Source organism: Cucumis melo, chromosome 7 (assembly GCF_025177605.1).
Source record: "Cucumis melo cultivar AY chromosome 7, USDA_Cmelo_AY_1.0, whole genome shotgun sequence".
Taxonomy (NCBI): Eukaryota; Viridiplantae; Streptophyta; class Magnoliopsida; order Cucurbitales; family Cucurbitaceae; genus Cucumis; species Cucumis melo.
In genome coordinates, this window is record NC_066863.1 from 18,205,371 (window position 1) to 18,228,843 (window position 23,473).

Consider the following 23,473-nt stretch of genomic DNA (forward strand, 5'->3'; position numbering starts at 1 on the left):
ACTTTAGATAAGGAGATGAGGTGAATGAATAAAGCAAATAGGAGCTTGAAAAATGAGAAGACAACATTACAAGCAACAGTTGGGTCGCAAGATGAATATATTAAAGATTTAGAAAATGGGAAGGAATATTTTCTCGAGCTTGTCAATGATTTGAATACATCAATTGGAAAACGAGAAACACAAATAATGGATTTGGAAGCACAAAATCATTTTTTGCGTCAAACTGTTGATAGCCTACATCTGAAGATGGCCGAGCGCTCTAAAGAATATGAGATACTAAAAAATTATGTCGATTCCTTACACTATCAACTTACTGCATTTCAAAATTCAAGTAAGAGGATAACACAAGAATATGAGTCATTGAATACAGATTACGTGCAAATGAAGGTTGATTATGATCTGCAAACGAGAGATTTTCAAGTGCTAGTGGAACGTGTAGATTAGACAATCGAATTTCTCAAAATGGTGTCCAAAAGAGCAAATGGTTTTGCAGAATGGGCAACTGATTTGAGAGTCAATTTTTTCTCAATGCAACCTCATGCAGATGATCTAAATAGATTCTCGAAGATGATATGCAGAGAACTGGGACATTTTGGGCGTTTTCATTAATTGTTCATTTTGCTATTGACAATAGGAGTGATGTTCATTACGTTTTGTTTGTTTCTAGTTTCAGTTTCATTTCCTTTATTTTTTCAAACTTACATTATGTTTGTTTGATTAATTTTATTATTGTTGTTTGAATTTTATATATACTAAGATTTGCTTCTCTCTCTCTCTCTTTCCCCTCTTCTCTTTTACTTCAATTTTTTATTTTTATTCTATTTTATTTTTTTTAAAAAGGAAAATATAGCTCGTCCTACTCCAATTCGTCATCCTTACAATACTATGTATAAAACCCGAATCATGGAAGAAAAAGATAAGGACATGGACAAAATGAGACAAGAGATTGATAATCTTAGGGAACAAGTTTCAAAAATACTGGAATTGCTTTCAATGGGGAAAGGAAAAGTCGCTGTAGATACAGCACAATCAAGCAATCAAATTCAAGACACAGATGATCCCATTTTTTCTCAAGGATTCACTCCATACCACATAAATGTTCCGCAGTCTCAAACCACTTAACACTATGTTCCTACGAATCCGCTGTATGTTGTTCCACCCATTGTCCCAGGTATAGAACATTTGGAAGCTCAGGCTAAAATTCAAGACATAGGACAAAACGAGAACACTCTGGCTAAGCAAAAGTTAGATGTTTTGGAAGAAAGGTTACGAGCAATTGAAGAGACTGATGTCTATGGAAATACAGATGCAACACAATTGTGCTTGGTGCCAAGCTTGATCATTCCAGCAAAGTTTAAAGTTCCTGAATTCGATAAATATGATGGATCGACGTGTCCAAGGACTCATCTTATAATGTACTGCAGAAAGATGGCGGCGCATATTAATAATGATAAATTGCTAGTCCATTGCTTCCAGGATAGCTTGACTGGTCCAGCTAGTCGATGGTATATTCAATTAGATAATGCACACATTCACGTTTGGAAGGACTTAGCTGATGCATTTCTAAAGCAATACATTGATATGGCTCCAGATCGTTTAGACTTGCAACGGATGGAGAAGAAGAGTTCGGAAAGCTTCAAAGAATATGCTTAACGATGGAGAGATATGGTTGTCGAGGTTCAACCACCGTTAACAGACAAAGAAATGACATCTATGTTTATGAATACCTTGCGGGCTCCATTCTATGAGCGAATGATTGGTAATGCATCAACAAATTTTTCTGATATTATTGTTATTGGCGAAAGAATTGAATATGGGATAAAACACGGGAGGTTAGCAGAGGCTACAACTGAATATGGTGGAATAAAGAAAGTAACAATATCCAAGAAGAAAGAAGGAGAGGTTCATGCAATTGGTTTTCCTAATTTAGGGAAGCACAAATCAATTTTTGGTCAGAGAAAATATGAGCAAAACTTTCCGTCATATATAAGCAATGACTCTCATATCCCTTATAATAGCTATGTACCAGCTCATACCGTCTCTGAAACTCCAAAACCCGTTAACTCAAATTCTCCTCGACCATTTGTACAGGGTCAAGGTAGCAAAACCAATTCAGATACATGGCGGTTTGATCCAATTCCCATGACTTATACAGAGCTTTTACCTCAACTAATTCAAAATCGACAATTAGCTCCTATTCCAATGATTCCTATACAACCTCCTTACCCAAAATGGTATGATTCAAATGCTCGATGTGATTATCACGCTGGAGGAATGGGACACTCAACTGAAAATTGTTTGGCTTTGAAAAGAAAGGTGCAATCTCTAATTAATGCTGGATGGTTGAGCTTCAAAAAATTTGGTGAGAAACCGAATGTCAATGAAAATCCACTGCCTGATCATGAAAATCCAAAAGTGAACGCTGTGGATAGCCTTGTTGAAAAGTGCAAAAATGAAGTCCATGAGATAGTGATGCCTATGGAAGCACTTTTTGAAGGTCTTTTTAAAGCAGGATATGTTAGTTATGAATATATAGACCCCAACATAAGATATGAAGGGTATGATGAAAGCAGACATTGTATATTCCATCAAGGAGTTGCAGGCCACGTTGTCCAACAATGCCAAAAATTTAGATCCAAAGTACAACAACTTACAGATTCAAAGATACTCACGGTATATAGAGGACAAGGAAAAGATGAGATGAAAGACAGTAAAATATGTACTTTAATGGATGAAGTTTCAGATATGGAAGATTCCTTTTTACCAAGACCTTTGACAGTGTTTTATCAAGAAAGTCATAATGAGTCAACCAGCTTCTGCAATCCTAAAAAACTCACGATCCAAGTGCCGAGTCCTTTCAAATTTAAGGATCTAAAATCAGTGCCATGACAATATGATTGTCAGGTCATAACAGGTCCTTCAGTTGATAACATTACAGAATCAGTGAGATAACCTGAAGTGGAAGATGCTACAAACCAGATAACTTAACAGTCCCTTCAGATGGTTTAATACTGGAGCAAGGTAGGAAAAATGAGAAAAGAAATGTGAAAGAGCATTGCAAAGGCCAAGATGTGAAGATGCCTATCATTGCAAAAGATATAGAATACAAAAAGCTTGTCACGGTTGAGGAAGCAAATGAATTCTTGAAAATAGTAAAATAAAGTGAGTATAAGATCATAGAGCAAATGCATCATACTCCAGCTCGAATTTCTTTATTATCGTTGTTTTTGTATTCAGAGCCTCATCGCAAAGTGTTATTAGATATTTTGAACAAGGCACATGTCGGACATGACATTTCAGTGGAAAAGTTTAGTAGAATTATTGGAAACATTACATCTTCAAATTCCATAGTCTTCACAGATGATGAAATTCCTCCTGAAGGCTTAGGCCATACAAAAGCACTGCATATTCAAGCAAAGTGCAAAGACTACGTCATTGCAAGAGTTTTAATGAATAACGGATCAGCTCTCAATATAATGCCTAAATCTACACTATTGAAGCTTCCCGTGGATATGTCACACATAAAATCAAGTACTATGGTTCAGAAAACTTTCGATGGGTCACGCAGAGAAGTAATGGGTGACATTGAACTACCAGTTAAAATTGACCCATGTATTTTCAACATAGTATTTCAAGTCATGGAGATAACACCCACGTACAGTTTTTTATTAGGACGTCCTTGGATTCACTCCGGAGGAGTGGTGCCATCCACATTGCATCAAAAACTGAAATTTATTGTTGGGAGTAAGTTGATTTGCGTGATGGGAGAGGAAGATTTCTTAATAACAAAGCCAATCTCAACCCCATATGTTGAAGCGACGGAAGAAGCATTAGAGTGTTCTTTTCGCTCTTTTGAAATTGCTCATGCAACTATGATGGAAGCAACTGTAGATGAAGCGATAAAGCCGCACAAGTCTAAAGTTGAAGTTATGACCACTAGGATAATGTGAGGTGGAGGATATTCTTTGAATCAAAACTTAGAGACACTTCTAAAAACACCGAGCAATGATGGGAGGTTTGGTTTGGGCTATAAGCCATCCATATATGACAAGATTAGGCTTCAGGAGGAAAAGAAGAAAAAGCATTTGGCAAAGCTAGAGATGAGGGAGTTTGATCCAAGTATAAAACTTATACCAGAATTATATGATATTTTCAAGAGTGCTAGTATAAGTTATTCATCACACAACTCTGATTTGAAGGATGATTTGTTAACAAAGATGGAAAGTTTATCAGTTGCAGCAGTGGCACAAGAAGCATCATTTGAAGGCAACATAGTTTATGCATGTTCGCCTGATTTTGAGCTTAACAATTGGGATAGTGTAGATCTACCTAAATTTTCAAGAGATTTTCAAGAGTAATGATTAAGCTTTTATATGTTTAAATTTTTTATTTTTCGAATGGCTCTATCCAAGGCCATAGTATTTATTTGCTTTACAACATTAATGTACTGCTTTCTTGTTATTTAATGAAATTTCCACATTTCCATTTCATTCATTCTAATTTTTTCTTCTCTCTGCTTTCTTTCCTGCATTTGCAAATTAAACACAAAAGTCTAAACCCTTTCATAGACAATATTCATAAGAATGAAGATGTTAGTAATTCCAGTTTTACCCTTGATGCCTTAATATACACTATGGAATCTGACAAGAAAAGTGACGATGAAGATGATGTGGGAATATCCTCAGAATTGTTAAGAATAGTAGCAGAAGAAGATGAGGTTTTTGGTCCTCACCAAGAACTAGTTGAAGCAATCAATTTGGGTTCTCAAGAGGAGTCAAAAAAGGTAAAAATTGGCACATCATTGACCAGTGAATCACGGAAAAAATTGATCAATTTGTTACGTGAGTATTCAAATATTTTTGCTTGGAGTTATCAGGATATGCCAGGATTAAGTACGGATATTGTAGTACACTGAGTTCCTTTAAAACCAGAATGCAACCCAGTGAGACAAAAGCTACATAAAATGAAACCTGATGTACTGATTAAAATAAAGGAGGAAGTACATAAGCAATTTGAAGCAGGATTCCTCACAGTCTCCAAATATCCTGAATGGGTGGCAAACATTGTTCCAGTGCTCAAAAAAGACGAAAAAGTGAGAATGTGTGTGGATTATAGAGATTTAAATCGAGCCAGTCCAAACGATAACTTTCCTTTACCTCATATCGACATGTTGGTGGATAACACTGCAGGATACTCAACTTTCTCCTTCATTGATGGTTTTTCAGGATATAATCAGATCAAAATGGCTGAAGAAGATAGAGAAAAAACGACATTCATTACCCTTTGGGTAACATTCTGCTACAATGTAATGCCTTTTGGTTTGAAAAATGCTGAGGCAACGTATCAGTGAGCAATGGTTACACTTTTTCATGATATGATGCATAAAGAAATAGAGGTGTATGTTGATGATATGATCGCAAAATCCAAGGCAGATGAAGATCATACAACCACACTCCAAAACTTATTTGATCGGTTGACAAAATATCAATTGAAATTAAATCCATCCAAATGTACATTTGGGGCAACTTCGGGAAAGCTACTGGGATTCATCGTCAGCGAAGGAGGGATCAAAGTAGACCCAGATAAAGTATGGGCTATCATGGAAATGCCATCCCCTAAAACAGAAAAAGAAATTTGAGGTTTTCTGGGAAGATTGAACTACATATCCAGAGTTATCTCACATTTAACACGAACATGCGAACCAATCTTCAAGCTCTTACATAAAAACAACCTAGGAAAATGGAATGAGGATTGTAAAGAAGCTTTCAACAAAATTAAGCAGTATTTGCAGAGCCCACCAATATTGATACCTCCAGCTCCAGGGCGATCGTTAATCTTGTATTTAACAGTATTAGAAAGTTCCATGGGTGGTGTTTTAGGACAACATGATTTATCAGGGAAGAAGGAGCATGCCATTTATTATTTGAGCAAAAAGTTTACCGATTATGAATCTAGATACTCAATGTTAGAGCGAACTTGTTGTGCTTTGGTATGGATCGCTCATCGTTTGAGGCAATATGTTATACCACACGACATGTCTTATTTCAAAAATGGATCCAATAAAATACATTTTTGAGAAACCATCATTATCTGGAAGGATTGCAAAATGGCAAGTTTTGTTGTCAGAGCACGATATTGTTTATGTTACTAAAAAAGCAATAAAGGGAAGCGCAGTTGCTAATCATTTAGCTGCTCAACCAGTAGCAGATTACGAACCTATGAGGATTGATTTCCCGGATGAAAACATATTTCTAGTTGAAAAGAATGCTAGAGATCATGAGACATGGACTATGCTTTTCGATGGTGCCTCAAATGAGTTGGGACATGGGATTGGAGTTGTGCTAATTTCTCCAGAAGAAAAGGTTTTCCCCTTAATGGCCAAGTTATGTTTTGAATGCACTCACAATATCGCTGAATATGAAGCTTGCATTATGGGACTTCAAGTAGCATTCAATATGAGTATTAAAAAGTTGAAAGTTTTGGGTGACTCGATGTTAGTGTTACATCAAGTCAAGGAAGAATGGGAAACAAGAGATGCTAAATTGGTACCTTACAGCCAATACGTTACAAAATTGTCTCAAAATTTTGAGAAGATTTCATTTGACCATGTTCCTAGGGAAGACAACCGAATGGCGGATGCATTAGCCACTCTGGCAGTGATGTTTGATCTTAATCTTGAATTTGAACTTCGTCCAATCTAAATTACAAAGCGAGATGTGCCAGCATATTGCATGAATGTTGGAAATGATAACAAGCCATGATATTTTGACATTAAGCAATACATAAAGTGTAAAGAATATCCATATGAAGCTTCAGAGAATGACAAATGCACAATAAGGAGGTTGTCCATGAACTTTTTCTTAAGTGGTGAAGTTCTTTATAAAAGAAAACACGATATGGTGCTCCTTGGTGTGTTGATGAAGAGGAAGCAAAACAAATTATGACAGACATTCATGAAGGAATATGTGGAACACATGCTAATGGACATATGATGGCTAGACAAATACTTAGATCTGGTTATTATTGGACAACGATGGAATCAGACTGCATAAAATATGCAAGGGAATGTAAAAAGTGTTAAATTTATATGGATAAGATCCATGTAGCAGCATCTTCATTGCATATCTTGTCAGCACCATGTCCATTTTCTTTATGGGGAATGGATGTTATTGGACCCATTGATCCTAAAGCCTCAAATGGCCATCGTTTTATTCTTGTGGCCATTGATTACATTACTAAATGGATAGAGGCTGCATCTTATTGCAATGTTACAAGGGGAGTAGTGCTCAAGTTTATCAAGAAAGAGCTTATATGTCGTTATGGTCTCTCAGAGGGTATTATTACGGATAATGCCAAGAACCTTAATAACAAAATGATGGACGAACTTTGTGAGTAGTTCAAGACCAATCACCGAAATTCGACTTCATATCGCCCAAAGATGAATGGGCAGTTGAGGCAACTAACAAAAATATTAAAAGAATCATTGATAAAATGACAATAACATAGAAAGATTGGCATGAAATGCTACCGTTTGCGCTGCATGGATATCGTACGTCAATTCGTACTTCAACAGGGGCAACACCATTTTCTTTAGTTTATGATATGGAAGCTGTTTTACCTTTAGAAGTTGAGATACCTTCATTGAGAGTTCTCATGGAAGCTAAGTTAGATGAAGCTGAATGGATACGAGGTCGTTATAAGCAGTTGAATTTGTTGAAGAAAAACGGTTGACAACATTAAATCATGGGCAACTTTACCAAAGAAGACTAATGCGAGCATATAATAAGAAAGTGCATCCTCGAAGCTTTCGAGAGGGAGATTTGGTATTAAAACGAATACTTCCGTTTCGTAAGGATCATCGAGGAAAATGGACTCCTAATTATGAAGGTCCATTTGTAGGAAAAAAAGCTTTTTCAGGAGGAGCTCTACTTTTGACTAATATGGATGGCGTTGAGTTAAAAAATCCTGTGAATTCAGATTATGTTCGAAGATATTATGCATGAGGCATTTTCTTAGAGGGTTTCGTAATGTTGAAAGAAGTCAGTGGTATTTCTAGGAAACTTACATTTAGTTCTTAGAATGTTATTTCCAGATGTGTAAACTTTCTCTCACCCCTCTCTTCGTACTTCTATTCCAAGCATTGTTGTCATATTTTTTTCCATTTCTTATTGTATTTTTTGAACATATGTTTATTTGCCAATCTTTTCTTTTATCCTTTCTAAAAGATAGTAAACATTCATGATTCATTAGTCCATTATTCTACATTTTTTTAATTAGCAAGAATCTAGTACAACTTATTGTATTTGCAAACCAAGTAAAAGCTATGATTTTCTTTTGATAAGATTTAAGGAAATATAGGTGTCTACAAGTCCAGACAAATTTTGCTAGATGGGAGTTATCGTAATTGGAAGTCTACATCTTAAAGGGATTCACGTTTTGTGATGTCCAAGGACTAAACAATATTGGATCTTTACAACATAGTGCAGTCATTCGCAGTTTTGATTCAAAGAGTGGCAAATTTGACAACTTAAAAAGCTTTCATGATATATGTGTTTTATTCTATCCGGTGGCCATACTGATCAATTGTTAATAGGATTGATGAATGGAGTAATGAGCTATTTATTTCTTTGAAAATGAAAATATTTTATTTTCAAATTCAATCTTTACAAAGTCCAAAGCAGGACGAGGCCATTATTTATCAAACCTAGTCCTAGAGCTAAGGTTGACATCTTTTCGAATTTGGTTAAATCGAGCCCAGATCTGAAGCTGAGGCCGAAGCCTGTCTATCAGGTCCTTTATTTATCAAACTAGTCCTAGAGCTAAGGTTGATGTCTTTTCGAATTTGGTTAAATCAAGCCCAGATCTGAAGCTGAGGCCGAAGCCTGTCTATCAGGTTTTTTATTTATCAAACCTGGCCCTAGAGTTAGGGTTGATAATCTTTTTAGTTCCCTTTCTAAAAAATAAAATTTGGCCCAAATACTTTATCTATTTCCTTTGTCCACCTTTAAATATTTTCAGGATGGACAAAGGGGGGCAAACTGTAGATACCATATTTTGGCCATTTAGTTTTTACATTTACTTTATTTTATTTATTTATTTTTATTAAATTAAGTTGATTTGAATTTGAATTTATTTTTTAAAAGAAAAAAAGCAAAAGAAAACAGTAATTAAATTTCATATCTTTTCCCAGTTTTCTCTCAACCACTTCCAGTCCTACGATTTTCCCCCTCCCTCTCCACGATTCTCCCTCTCCACGATCCTCCCTCTCCAGGATTCTCACTCTTCACAATTCTTCCCACTTTCCCACTATCACAAACACGATCTTCATGATCTTGCAATCTTAAAAAAAAAAAAGCTACCATCTCAGTGCCCTATAAAAAACAGGGAAAAAAAGAGAGAATGTAAAATTTTCTTTATTAGCAGAAGGACAGATCAGTTAAAAGGAGAAAAGCAAAAAAACTATTCAGCCAAGGTAAGTTTTTTTTTTAGATTGTTCTTCCATTCTTCAAATTTAATTTGTTTTTAATTCGTTAAATTGATTTTGTTCCTTCATCAAATTTTACCTAGATTGTGTTTAATTTTATTTTTAGGGTTAGGGTATTTTAATTTTGTTAGGTTTAGACCAATTAAGTCTATTTCTCATTAGCCTCTGTGTTGTATTCTAATTTTTTGTTGGATTAAACCAATTGGATATTGTTGCATCAAATTTTGCCTAGGTTGTACTGTCTTTAATTTTTTTTTTTTTTAGGTTTAGAGTGTTTTAATTTTGTTAAGTTTATACCAATCGAATCTATTTTTCTTTAAATTATGGCTCTTTAGCTTAAACCAATTGAATACCAATAGAATAGTGTTACATCAAATTTCTCACTGTGTTTAATTTTGTTAGGAATACTATCACATCAAATCTGCTTGTGTGCTTTAATTTTGTTAGGTTTAGGTCATTTGAAAATTGTTACATCAAATTACCTATGCTTTAAATTTGATTTAAAGTAAGCCATTTGATTAAAATTTGTTAAATGTAGGGTTTAATTTGGTTGTTTTTACTGTTTATTAAGTTTGTTTTATATTAATTGATTAGATTGGTTGAATGGCAGGTTACTTATTTCAGCACTGTATATTATTTACTTTCCAAATATTATTTCTCAAACATTATATATTTCTAATGGAGTATATTATTTCCAATATTGTATTTTTGAATATGTAGATATTATCTCCAACTTGTATTATTTGGCAACATATATTGTTGGTTATATTATTTGTCATATTTGTCAACTATTTTATACTGTATTATTTATGGGAAAGAGTAATGTTCATTTATGGATTTTATGGTTAAAATTCCATAAATACATGAAATTTCTCAATTTTTAAAAGTTAATAAATTATTTTTAAACAAAGTATATCTAACAATTTTATATTTTAGAATGGGACTGAGTAGTGTTTTCTTTAGAATTCATTAATTCTTTAGATACATGAAATTTTCTATTAAAGGCCTATGATGAAGATCAAAATATCAAAGTTTGATATTTTATTATTCTTGAGGTAAATAAAAAAAATATTTTAAATAAAAATTAAATTCTATTTTTCTAATGGCTCTCATGTCACCCATATAATCATCAATTCAGACTTAGTTTTTTTTAGTTATTAATTGATAACCATGGGACATTTAAAAAATACAAATAAAAAACTTTGTTTTCTGAATCTCGTTAATTTAGTTTAAAGGATAAATTTTGGTAATCATTTTTATGGTGTTGTAGGGTGCTAATACCTTCACTACACACAACTGACTCCCAAACATTAAATCTGAATTTACGTAGAACAATCTTTTTTTGTGGTGACCAATCACACCTTAGTATGATTGGTGACGACCCAAACCTTTTAAATATTAAAGTTTAAATGATTGGGGATGTCGGCCGCTCCGCATCGCGATCACGTTGCGACATAATAATTATCTAAAATTCCAATTTTGCACTGTGATAAAATCGGAAGATTGTGGATGCCAATTAATGTTGTTTTGTGTATCCTAGCAAGCTCATTTTCCATTTGCTCTTTACATTTTTAGTATTTGTAGTTTTTACATTTCTTTGTATTTTTTTGGACTTTGTAGGCTATGGTGCAACTTTAGTAGTTTCTAAATTGTTTTGATATTTGTTGTTTTTCTTAATCTTATTTCAATCAGTGTAGGTGCTAAAAGCGACAAGTTCAAGGTGTGACACATTAACCTTGGGGAGGTGAGAGCATAGTAAGAATGATTTTGCTAGGATTACTTCATATGGGATTGATATGTGTGTAATTTTTGGGGATGGATTTTAGTTTTAGAAATTTGTTTGTATGCGATAGATAGTTAGACACTTTTGAAATTGTTCATTTGGGATTGACTATAATGTTAGAATTGATCATATGGGGAAAACTATATTGTTTTAGTTTAGAAATCCTACATAAGCTTGTAAGTTTGTATATTAACAATGTTGAAGAAGTGAACTCGTGAAAAATATTGGTCAAAATTTGGTTGAAAATGTATTTGTTGTTTATTTGGTTGATGAATGTGTATATGTATATATATCAGACTATTTGTTTATTTTGTTGATGAATTTTTCAGATTAGGTCAATATATTTAATATATTAAAAAAGGCATACATGACACTTAAAACATGTCAAGAATCCACCAAATTGACATGTAAAAAGAGTCAAGTATACTATCTTACTTGACATGTAAAAATAGTCAAGTATATTATCTTACTTGACAAGGAAATTATGTCAAGAAATATAAAACTTGACAGTGTTTCGATGTGAAGTAATCAGACTATACTTGACAGTTGATTACTTGACGCTTTTTTAAACGTCAAGTACAAGGCTACTTGACATTGCATCAATGTCAAGAAATCCAATATTTGTAGTAGCGATGGATGAGCATGTTGGAGTTGTTGATTGATCTTATATGACGTATATGCATGATTGATTATATGATTATGGACCGTCGACCGATTTTGCATGCTATTCTTATTCTGGACTAAGTTGACTATTACATGATTTTGGAGTGTTGGTGTCTATTTGCTTTGGCTATTAGGCTGTGTACCCTACATGTGCAGTGTCACTTGGGATCACCATCTTTCTACTGATATGACTGTGTGTGTTTAATAGAACCAGCATACTAATATGACTGGTTTGAGAAAAGACATTCTCTAAACTAGTTGAGGTTCCATGCATGTTGAAAGATGCTTGGCGAATGAAGAAAAAACAAAAGTCTGAAGGGAGGCCATTGCAGTTAAAGCACTAATAGTACACGAGGTGGTGAAAGAAGCAATGAGAATAGGAATTTTCTATTAGGAGTTCATCAGAAAGAAAACTTTAAATCTTATTCTTATGTTCCTACTAAGTCAAGAATGAATTATGGTAGAAATTTCTAGAGAGAATAAGAATTAAGGGAGATGCAATACTCTAGTTTGGTCAGAAGAAGCTTCGTAGAAAAGATAGATGGTTGTACCAAGTGCAAACCTTGGAGTAAGGTCTAGTTTTCCAAAGGTTTTGTTACAATTGTGGTAAACCATAACACTTTGTTAAGTATTGTCCTAACTTGGGTGTTCAAAATACCTAAGGAGCTGTATCGCAATCAATAAACCAACTTTATCGTCCATGTGCAATTAAAGAGGGGCCAAGTGGAGTTAAGGGACTAGGGAGACCCAAGTCACAAGGGAAGGTTTACGCCATAACTTAGATGAGGCCAAGAACAATCGTCACGTTATTATAAGTTCGTTAGTAATTTGCAACTCTCCTACCATTATGTTGATTGATTCTTTTATTTCTATATCGTTTGCTAAGTCTTTGAATCATAAAATAGAACCATTAGAGGGTGGAATGATGATTAGTACATCTTCTAGTGAAATACTTTTAATTGAATCGGTGTGTAAGAATTGTGAACTTAGAATTGAGAATGTTACTATAAGAATAGATTTGATCTTATTTGAACATGATGAGTTAAATGTGATTTTTGGGAATGGATTTTTGCACCAAATATCATGCAGTGGTAGATTGGTTCAACAAGGAGGAAGTATTGAAAGAACTCGTGAAGCTTGAAGTTAAATTTGTGGGCAATAAGAAGGTGGGGTTGGCAAGCATAATTTCGACATTAAAAGCAAAGAAGTTAATAAGAAAAGGGTATACAACCTACCTTGCTCGTGTAATGGACAATCTGACGATAAGAAAGGAACTTGAAAGTGTACCAATAGTTTGTGAACATTTCGATGTGTTTCCCAAAGAAATAAATGGATTACCCCCAAGAAGAGAAATTAAGTTTTATTGAAGTTGTACCAGGAACGACACCAATTTCTTAAACCCTTTATTGCATTGCACCAAGCGAGTTGAAGAAGCTAAAGAGTCAGATGGAAGAATTATTAGAAAAAAGGTTATATTCGACCTAGTGCCTCACCTTGGGGAGCCTCTATCTTGGTTGTAATGAAGAAAGAAGTTTCAATGAGGCTATGTATTGATTACTGGCAATTGAACACGGAAAAAATTAGAAACAAGTATTCTTTGCCGCAAATAGATGATCTTTTTGCCGAGCTTAAAGGAGCCTCAATATTCTTAAAGATAGACTTACGTTTAGGTTACCATTAACTTAGGATCAAGGAATCGGCATACATAAGACAACCTTCAGAATGCATTATGGTCTTTTATGTAAAATAATGAAGTCTTATCGCATAAGAATAGAATAAAACAAAGGGAAAAGTAGGCGATTTAATTAACATATGAATCACATTGTGCAAAAGAACCTCATCCCTATTTTAATGCGTTTTTAGTTTCTTTATCACAGGATTATAAGCAAAAGAAGTAGAGCTTGACAATAGAATGACTATGTGAGGACCGACAAGCAATCAAGCTAGGCGATTTGATGCACTTGTAGACAAATTTGGTTGGTGTGAATGTTAGAAAAAGGACAAAAGGACATCTGTGCAGCGCTGATGCAGCTTTTCAAAGGCATTAATGACTCATGGGACACTCTATCAACATCACTCGCCCCCTATAAAAAGAGCTTTTCATTTTAGAATTTAGTGTGCACATGTGGTTAGAGAGAGCTTAGAATAAGAAAGAGAGAGAGAGAGTTCATGCTTTACCATTTCCCCCCTCACAGATAGGCAAAAATCAAAGCAAAGGAGTATGAGAAATCATACTCTGTGGTCTAACACTCTTCTGTGTATTCCACTTTATCTCTTCTTCCCTTGAGTTTTAGGCGAGAGCTTAGAATAAGAAAGAGAGAGAGAGAGTTCATGCTTTACCATTTCTCCCCTCACAGATAGGCAAAAATCAAAGCAAAGGAGTATGAGAAATCATACTCTGCGGTCTAACAGTCTTCTGTGTATTCCACTTTATCTTTTCATTGTCTTGTTTTATAATATATACATCATGCTCAAGAGGCCTAAAGTTATATTTATGAAACCAATGCATTTCTTCTTTCATTCTCCCATCTTTCTTTTATTTTTCATGTTTAATTTGTTGATTAGTTTGTAAGCAAAGAAATGTGTTTTAAATACAAGAGAATCATAGTGTGTGTGTTATGAGTTTTGTTGAGTTAAAAGCGAATGTCAAAGCACTGTCTATTCGAGAGAAGAATAATGATGTTGATCGTAATCACCTAACAAGTGAGAACACGAATTTAGCTAAGCAAGTGGCAAGAAGATTGTAGAGAGACAGTCTTGTTGCCAAGTTTGTCCTTTGCATACGTTGCAAAGATGCTAACGTGTGTGGCAAAAGCACCGAGATGTTGCCCGCCTTAATCAAGGATAAATTACTATTAAACCACCTAAGATGATTTGATATGAATCATAGCTTAACTTTGTGTATTAAGATCCCGAGAGGTGAGTAAGTATTACGAAGGCGCCGAGAGGTCGCTTGCCCTAATTCAATGTTAATATATGGTTTGTATCGCCTTAAACTATTAAAGCATAATTCATTGCGATTAGACAATAAACTTTCCTTCCTCGCCATGCCTAGAACTGAGTTCACATTCCATTTTAAGTCATCGCCATGCTCACCTTGCATCGCCAAAGCACCATAGTGTGTAAATATATAGGATTAGAATATATTGTTCATAATAATACTATATAGAGTATACCATATGATTTTAGCTGCACGGAAAGACATTTAGGAGCTTAGATTCTCTGTGTTCAACCCCGGACTTACTAGGAAACCTCTATTCTCTTGCACTTGGGAGATAAAGAGGAAAACTTGTACTACATGCATATCTTTAGAAGTTAGCAACAAATTAATAGGATTGCACCTTTTATCGCATAACTCTGTTCAATTGCCTAATAGTCGCTCACTTAGAGCTTTAACATGACATATCCACGAATAGAAACATATGCATATAAAATAACAAGCAAGTTTTTGGCTCTGTCGTAGAGGAATTTAATGATTTGCCTTTTTGAACTTAATAAGTGTGCTAATATTATGGAGAAGTTCTGTTTCAATTAAAGCACGCACTTTAGCCGAAGAGTGCGGAACGAGTTTGTGAGTGAAGATGAACGACCAAAATTTTTACTCGACCTTGAAATAGAGCGAACTTTACGGAAAAATAGAAGAGAACGATAGAGGAGATAAAGAGCATACACCATGAACAACCAAAATAACCAAGACATCCTTGCCAACGAATCTTTTTCTAAAATAATATATTTTAAAGAACTAATGTCAAAAATAGGGTGGAAGCCAAACTATTGACAAAAATAGGGTAGTTTTGTGGAAGTCGTGTACCCCGTACACGACTTTGCTTGCGTGGACCCCACTTCCTTTATTTTAAAATTTAAAGATATTGAATATATATATATATAAATATATATTTTTATTTATTTAATATTTAATACGTGGGTCCCACAAGTTTTAATTTTTAAATTTAAAGATATTATATACGTGGGTCCCACCCTACCCCATCATCTTCTCCTCGCCGTCTTCCACCATCTTTTTCTCATCCCTCTCCATTCGTCGTCCTCCACCATCTTCTCATCCCTCTCCATTTTCCCACAGTGATAGGGTGGAGGACGGAGGTGATTGAGGCGAGGACAAATCGAAAAGATAGGGTGGAGGACGGCGGCGAGCGACAAGGTAGGAAATTGACTCCCGGCGAAAAATGAATCTCGTCGCTCGCCGCCATCCTCCACCCTATCATGCGTCGACCGCTGTGGGAAAATGGAGAGGGATGAGAAGAAAATGGTGGAGGACGGCGAATGGAAAGGGATGAGAAGAAGATGATGGAGGACGGCGAGGAGAAGATGATGGGGGTAGGGTAGGGCCCACGTATATAATATCTTTAAATTTAAAAATTAAAAACCTGTGGGACCCACGTATTAAAAATTAAATAAATAAAAAAAATATATATATTCAATATCTTTAAATTTTAAAATAAAGGAAGTGGGGCCCACGCAAGCAAAGTCGTGTACGGGGTACACGACTTCCACAAAACTACCCTATTTTTGTTAGTTTGGCTTCCACCCTATTTTTGACATTAGGTTTTTAAAATACATTATTTTAAAAAAAGATCCCTTGCCAACCAATGTGCCTAAAAATAAAACCTTTTCTATTTAACCTATGACCTAGACAAACCCATAAGGTCGTATGCCTCAACTAATCTTTACAATTTCAACCCTAGTATCGCCTACCCTTCATTTGGCGAGAATGCAAGGTTTGAAATCAAACTAGTCATGCTCTAGATGATTTAAAAAAGCGAAGCAGTTTGGTGGACACATACGTGATGATCCACACGATCACATTAGAAATTTTTACTTTATTTGTGCCTTATTCAATATGCCCAAAATTTCAAGGGATGAGCTGCGCTTTGTGCTTTTTCCCTTCATAAGTCGCTATAAGGCCAATGGATGAGAAAACTTTCTAGAATAAGGAGAGGCAACAACATGGGACGATTTGATTGAAAAATTCATGAAAAATTTTATACCATCCACAAAAAATGCTAGAAGAAGGCAGGACTTGATGACCTTCTGACAGAGAGATAGAGAGAATCTAATTAACGCCTGGTGAAGGTTCAGGCCACCAAGATTTAAGAGAATGGTGAAAGCATGTCCCCATCATAGCATACATGAATGTGTCTTTATGGAGCAATTTTACTTTGGGCTAAGTGAGGATACATGGCAGACTACTGATGCTGTGTTTATAGGAGGGATGCTGAGAAGTTCATATAACTAGATTAAAACAACGTTGGACGCTATGGCTAACAACAGTCAAGAATGATGAGATGATGGTTTTGGCTCGTGACAAGAGAATAGTGGAAACATAGGAAGTAGAGAAAGGATAGATGAGAGAGTGGATAAAAACACGATGGTGGCACTTCAAGGACAATTCGTCGAGATGAATAAGATGCTACAATCCATGTGTTATCAAAAGTGAATGCTGCGAGAAGTTCCGTTCACTCGGTACAACAGGTGTTTGAATTGGGTTGTGTGGGATGCAAAGTTTCTCATAACACTGACACATAGCCACTCAATATTGAAACCATCATCTATATGAAAAATGACCCTTATTCTAACATATACAATGTGGGGTAGAGTGATCACCCTAACTTCAGTCGGGGAGGTTAAGAGCAAAAAAATCAGAGGCATTAGGATGGTCGAGCAAATTATCGTGGTGAAACACCTACTTATCGCCAAAGATAATACAATGATAGACCACACATTTAGCACCTCACCATCAGCAAGCCACCACCACTACTTCACCCTCATCCTCCTCTACAGAGACCCTTCTTCGCAAATACATGCAAAGGGAATGATACTCTTCTGCAATCCCAAGCCACATCTATCAAGAATCTGGAATTACAATTAAAGTAGTTGGCCAGTGACTTCTCCCGTAGGCCAAGGGGATCCATCCCGAGTAATACTAAAACGCCAAGCCAAGCGAAGGGATCTGGAAAAGAGAAGTCTCAAGTTGTGACACTGAGAAACAGAAGGAATTTGACCATCCGCGACCCTAAAATCGAAAGTAAAAATTTCACTTCTACGTCTTTTGCCAAGTTTGGCAACTTAAGTAACAATTCCAATCTCTTAAGTTTCTCTTTAACTAATAATGTTTCTTCCTTGCAAAATAACAACGCACCAAAGAAGGAATAGGAATGTATGAGGTGAGATGAACAAAGCAGCAAAACATCTACCTAGGTGACAAGCTCGAATTCTTTGTCGCCTCTTCCATTTCTTGGTCGCTTAAAGAAGAAAGGCGACAATCAACAGTTTTACAAGTTATTAGACGTTTTGAAGCAGCTTCACATCAACATCCCATTCATTTATGCATTAGAGCAAATGTCTCTCTATGTCAAGTTCCTAAAACACATCTTGGCAAAGAAAAAAAGGTTGAATGATTGCGAAACAATAGCTCCAACTAACGCAAGCAATAAATGACGTCTTCAAGAATGGGTTACTCGAGAAGATGATAAACCGTGATAGCTTCACAGTACCTTGTTCAATACTCAGAATGGATCTTGGTCGTGCTCTATGCGACCTTAAGGCGAGCATCAACTTGATGCCTCTTTCTATGTGCAAGAAATTAGAGATATGGGAAGTTCAACCAACACATATGAGGATCCATTGCAAAGCCTTAGGGCAAAATTGAAGACATTTTGGTGAAGGTGGACAAATTTCTATTTCCCGCATATTTTGTCATTCTCTAGTCTACGAAGTTAATCAGAAGGTGGCAATCATTTTGGAGTGACCATTTCTGTCAATTGCTAGTGCCCTTATAGATGTCCACTGCTTAAGGTATTTTGTATGCGTAGGTTTCTATCGTGGATTTATTATTATGAGATCTAAGTGAGCGACTAATAGGCAACTAAATTGAGTTATGCGTTAAAAGGTGCATTCCTATTCATGTATTGCTAACTTTCTAAAGATATGCATTTTGTACAAGTTATCCTCTCCTATCGCCCAAGTGTAAGCAAAGGGAGATTTCCTGGCAAGTTAATAGTTGAACAAAGGGAATTTAAGCTCTTATTCAGTGTCGAGCACAGGGAATTTATGCTCTTGATTCTCTTATTGCACAATAAAGGATGCGATGTAAACTATACAGTAAAGTTATACATAGTATAATTATATCCTACGTATTTATACTAAGGTTCTTGGCAGTGCAAGGTGAGCATGGCAAGATAATGGAAATGGAAATTGAAGTCATGTTTAGGCATGGTAAGGAAGGAATAGTTTAATTATCTAGTTGCAAGGAATTGTGCTTTAATAATTTAAGACGATATAAAGCATCTATTAACTTCGAATTAGGGTAAATAGCCTCTCAACATCATTTTCATACTTGCTCGCCTTTCGAGATTCAAATACATAAAGTTAAGCTTTGATTTATATCTAATTATCTTGAACACATTATTAGTAATTTCTCCTTAATTAAGATGGACATCCTCTCGGTGCTTTTGCCACACACATTGGCATCTTTGCAACATGTGCAAAGAACAAACTTGACAACAAGATTGTATTGCTACAATCTTCTTGCCATTTGCTTCGCTAAATGCGTGTTCAAACTTTTCAGGTGATTACAATCAACGTCAATGTTCTTCTCTCGAATGAACAATGATTTGACATTTGCGTTTAACTCAACAAAACTCATAACGCAGACATTATGTTCTCTAGGTATTAAAAACACATTTCATTACTACAAAGTTAATCAAATAGATTGAACATGAAAAGTAATACAAAAATGGGAGAATGGATGAAGAAGTGCATTGCTTTGAATAAAATAACGTTAGGCCTCTCGACCATAAGGTAAATCTTAGAAATCAATATAATAAAAATAAAAATGAAATACAGAAGAAGGTGTTACACCTCAAAGTATGATTTCTCATACTCTTTGACTCTGATTTTTGCCAATTCGATGAGGGGGAAGATGAAAGTGACGAACTCTCTCTCTCTTTTGTTCTAAGTTGTCACCTAAAACTCAGGGGAAGAGAGAAGAGGACAATGTAGGACTTGCTCTCCGGCCAAATTTTGCACAACTTTTTATAAAGTGAAAGGCTCTATTTATAGTAGATGACTGATGTTGACAGTGATAGAGATTAAACGACTAGGACAGAAGAAAGACCGAAATTCTACCCTAATTGCAATTAATTAATAAAAAAACCCTAAATCAAAATAAGGTTAAAATTAGGATTTTTTAGGAAAAACTTACGTTCGAAGCTCCGATTGATGCTTGAACCACCACTAGGTTGGACTCATAATCGGATTGTGGACCAATTGATGATGAATAAAATTGAGAGAGAGAGAGAGAGAGAGAGAGAGAGAGAGAGAGAGAGAGAGAGAGAGAGAGAGAGAGAGAGAGAGAGAGAGAGAGAGAGAGAGAGAGAGAAGATAGAAAATAAAATGTGAAAAAAATGGGTTTTTAGTTTTTAAAATCAGTAGCCCAATTTTTGTTCTTTTGAAAAGTAACCAACCTTTTTACTTGAGGTTCTAAGAGTCCAATTTATAGAGACTTTACATGCAAGGTTGCATGTGCATGCAAATACATTGACTAACAACGCATAACCCATTAACCATTAGTGGGCTTAATGTCTTCATAATTTGCTAACACCTAACCCACTATAGTTAGTGGGTTTATCTAACAAAATGTTGGATTTTCCTACTAACTTTGGTCAAACGGTAAAATTGTCATTTGGTCAAAGTCAAACTTTAACTTCTCAAACCAAAAAGTCAACATTTTGACTTTTTACAATTTTGTCCGTCTTGACTAATTTTGACCTTTCGAGCATGAAACCACATTTATTTTCTCAATATTCAAATTACATTTGAATATATTGCCGGTTAAAGTTTGACTTTTTAAAAAAAGTCAAAAGTCAACATTTTGACTTTTACAACTTTGACTATTTTCATCTTTTTTGAGCTTCCGAGTATGAAACCACATTCATATCTTTAATATTTAAATCTCATTTAAGCATAAAGCTCTATTAGTAATCTATAATCTGATGGCTTTATCACATATACTTGTTAGTTTCTCTCTCCTCTCTTATTTGAAACAATTTGACTCATTCCATCATACTGTTCTAAGTTTATTCCATATAAGCTAGCAGGGGAACCTAATGGACCTATAGGTCATGGGCTCCAACAATCCGAGATTAACAGGCTAAACTCTTTTATACCGAGCTAATCAATATTCGTTAACTAACAGGTCATTCCACTAAGGTCTCGTAGTTGCACTCCCCTCACTATAGATATATTTGTGTCCATTTGATATAACCATGATCAGTCAGTTAATCTTTCACAGGTTTTGCGTAAGCTTGGCTGGGTCGAAAAGTTTCATTTTACCCCAAGACTACATCTTTCTCCTTAAGTCCCACTGATCCACTATTGAACAATTGGTTTAAGGTGTAACATATAAACCAAATCTCTCTCGGACCAATGAGAGGGTGGGGCCTCTTTATTCACGACTTGGATTTAGACCTTAAAGGAACAACCTATCTACTAACCCTAAAATGGGTAGGAGTGAATTTCGTCTTGCACCCTATGTTTCCAGCTATCCACCCGATTTTACCCCTGAAATGGAAGGCTTATTGGGCCAACACTAATGAGTTGTCCTCATCTATACAGATCTAAGGATAATCTCGTGTGAACAGGAGTTCACAGTTAGCTCAAGATTAAGATTAAGTTACTTAGGTCATCAATAATCGAGATAGTCAGTTTTGAACAGTAAACGACATTATAACGTAAAGTGACTATTTCATGGTTATGTCTTATGTAAAACCCTTTACATAGGATGCCCCCACTTTCATGTCTCTACATGAATGATTTAGGATTACCTCGTTTGTACTAACTACAAAGCGGACCGCATCCATAGTATCTCTGAATAAGGCGCCCAACATTTATTCATTTACTATAAACTTTATTCATCTACATAAAGTTCAAGTTTACTCAAAATAGCCTTGGGATCTTAGTTTATTGGATTTAAGAATATAGTATTCGAATTCTCAATAACAATTTTATTGAAAAGAATATGATTACAAACTACGAGTTTTATGACATAAATTCCAACAGACAGGACATCCCACACGTCATTAATGCTTCTAAAAAGTTGTATCAGCGTTGCACATACGTCTTTTTGTCCTTTTTTTGACATTCGCGCCAACCACATTTATCTGTTAGTGCCTCAAATTGCCTAGCTTGCTTGTTTGTCACCATATTAGCTCGATGCGTCTCCTCGCGTAAATGTTATATTGCTGAGCTTCACTTCTTTTGCCTAATCTTGCGATAAGAACACTAAAATGCAATAAACAGGGATGAGGTTATTTTGTATAATGCTATTCATAGATTAATCAAATCACTTACTTTTTCCCTTGTTTTCTTCTATTCTCATGGGATTAGACTTTATTATTTTACATAAAAGGGTACAGTAACTTGTATTTCTACAAGTTATCATCCACCAAGGGGAGTTGACAATGCGGTTTAATAATAAAGAAATCAAGTTCAACGTTATCAATGTGATGAAATTTCTCGTAGACCTTTTGGCTCTAAAAGATCTCTTGTCATTTTTCCTTCAAGGCAAGATTACCAATGAGGTAAAGAGTTATCTTCTAACTGACTTAGAAGTCCACTTTTAACCCATCTCCCAATCTTATTAAGATTTAAATGACCAAGTCTTAAGTGTCATAAATAGGCATTAGAAAAAACTTTTTGTATTTTATTATGAGTTTCGACTGTTCTAAACATTTCAGTATTTAAGACAAAATTTACTTGTGTTGGTCTTAACATATATAAGTTGTTTTCAAGTATAGCACTTGAATACCTTTATAGAAAACAAACGCTTCATTAATTTCAAAAAATATTTTATACATATGTTCCAAAATACAAGAGATAGATATTAAATTTCTTTTCATTTGTGATACATATAAGTGAAAGGATATTATTCGAGGTAAGTCGTTATCAAAATGATAGGTTGTTATAGATGTAAGTGTGCAAAACAAGAATTTATTCCTAGTCTAAAATAAAAGAATACAAGAATAGAGAAAGACTAGATGAAATATGAGGGTTAGAGATTACCTCAATTACCTTTCAAAGTTATCTTTTTAACCCTTCTTACATTTGTGGAAATTGAGAGTAGTATGGGGAAGAAGGGTGTCGAACCCTAGGGAGCACTTAGGATTCAAAACTTCAAGACTCACAAACAAGGTCGATTAGTAGCTTCAATATCTAAAAGAAAATTAGAAACACAAAAAAGTGGGAGTTTGTGGAAGTAATTTTTGAACTATAGTAAAGAACGAGTATTAAGGAATGATTAGTGACAACAAGTAATTCAAGTAAAGTTTTTCTTTCAAGTTTAGTAGAGGGACTTTTTCTTGGGTAATTACCATGTTTCTTATCATTGAAAAGAAAGAAGATTAATTAATCTTTTCTTGAATTTACAAGAATGGAATTTTTACAAAAAGAAAGTAACCAAATCTCTATTAAAACATGATTAATCTCAGCGACCAAAGCATGTTCAAACCGAGGCAAAATTTATCCTA

The 23,473-nt window shown here is 35.0% G+C and overlaps 1 pseudogene; it reads left to right on the forward strand.

Moving 5' to 3' along the window:
• The first annotated feature begins 903 nt into the window (after nt 1-903).
• LOC127143806 (uncharacterized) lies at nt 904-8,003 on the forward strand (annotated as a pseudogene).
• Nucleotides 8,004-23,473: the final 15,470 nt, after the last annotated feature.